The sequence below is a fragment of the Chelonia mydas genome, chromosome 28, assembly GCF_015237465.2.
Source record: "Chelonia mydas isolate rCheMyd1 chromosome 28, rCheMyd1.pri.v2, whole genome shotgun sequence".
NCBI classification, from domain to species: Eukaryota; Metazoa; Chordata; order Testudines; family Cheloniidae; genus Chelonia; species Chelonia mydas.
This window is the reverse complement of record NC_051268.2, coordinates 2,766,391-2,768,040: the sequence shown is the minus strand read 5'-3', so window position 1 is coordinate 2,768,040 and position 1,650 is coordinate 2,766,391. Positions and strand designations below refer to the sequence as shown.

The 1,650-nt window shown below is 47.0% G+C and overlaps 1 non-coding gene across 1 annotated transcript; it reads right to left on the bottom strand.

Annotated features, from left to right (window-relative positions):
* Positions 1 to 1,233: 1,233 nt before the first annotated feature.
* Positions 1,234 to 1,315, bottom strand: TRNAL-AAG. The gene has a single exon. It is a non-coding gene; the product is annotated as a tRNA-Leu (tRNA).
* Positions 1,316 to 1,650: the final 335 nt, after the last annotated feature.

The window sequence follows — 1,650 nt, the reverse complement described above, 5'->3', positions numbered from 1 at the left end:
AATTAGCTCTGACATTCCACAGTGGAGAGAGACAGAGGTGCAATTGGTGCTTCAGGCCCTCACAAAGGGGCCCACACCACCAGGCACTAATACCTGTCTCAAGTCTCTCTCCATTCACACAGTTTTGGAACCCATGACCCTTGCCTAGCAAGTGCTACTTAGTTGATGGTGAGTCCCTCCCTCATAACAAAAGGCCAAGTACAGTTCCAAGCACAGTTCCCATAATCAGGGTAATAACAATTTATTCTTCCTGCCCCAATAACAGAGACACTGGGGATCCCACAGCAGCCAAAGTGACCATTAGGGCAGCTATGGCCTCAGTCTAGGCGGGGTGGGTGTGCCTATGCAAATGAGATCGGCCCCTGAAGTTTTTTTCCACAACTTGCCACACCTCACCACCAGATGTCAGGGTGGAGCTCATCCTGACACTGCTTACACAAGTATAATAAATGACAAACAGTGAGCAGAAGTTACAGTGTTGAAACAGTGCAAGTTTCAGCGATTTAAGCAGCAATTGGATTGCAAGTGAAACTCAATTAACCAGTTATTGGGGTACCTGGTTTTATAAATGAATGTCGTTTCATTCATAAAAATTTGCTTATGAAGTTATATTAATAAAGTGATCAATTAAAAACAATGTCATTGATCAGTTCTACGACACCCCCAGGTCTAAACTCCCCACGGCAGCAGCAAGCAGGGCCTTTTCAGCAAAAATAAATGCCCAGTGGAGAAATGTCTTGGGAAAACACAGGAATGAAGAGAAATGGAACCACGCGGGTGCCTGAAATGGATGAGCTGAGGTCAGTGCTGGAGCAGGAATGGGCTGAACTCACTTAAACCAAACCAGACACATACTGGTCGATTTTGCATAATAAATCTCACACAGCAAGGAGCACAGACAATCAGTGAGGGTGAATGACTGTAGTGTCAGTAACTGAAATGAACTTTTCTCTCCATCTCTCGCTGTCTATTTCCTTCCTGTTTCCCCCCCACCAAAAAAAAATCTTACTCCCCTTCCAGACCAGCTATCTACATCGTGAACTCCAGTGCTGGACTTTGCTAGTGATGTGAAAGGCGCTGACTGTTGTTTTTAAACTAAAGGGGGGTTGGGAGGTGGAGGAGAGGGCAAGAGAATTGATGAGGAGGGTCTGGGTTTAAAGGATCAAGGAAGCCCTCAAAATCAGGACTAAAGCTACATGCTGCATTCATGCAGGTTCAGAGTGACTAAAGAGTTGGCAGTGGTGGGATTCGAACCCACGCCTCCAAAGAGACTGGAACCTTAATCCAGCGCCTTAGACCGCTCGGCCACACTACCAGCTGTGAAAGAATAACTGTCTTGTCCTCTCTGTGTGAAGGCTTGTCTATTTGGGTCAACATGGTAGAGTGGGGGGGGGGAACCCCCAGCAGCTCAGGGGGGTTCCTGTAACAGAATTTCTTGCTCACAAAGATGCTGCAGAGAATCTGATGCTTCCAAGACCCTGGGGAGATGGACCTGGGAAGACAGGTCAGGTTGCTAGGAAGATAACAGGATGCTGGGAATCATCAGGAAAGGGATAGATAAGAAGACAGAAAAGATTTGATTGCCTCTCTATCAATCCATGGTACGCTGTAAGGTGTTTGCAGCTGTCCCTCCATCCGTCGGGGAGGGAG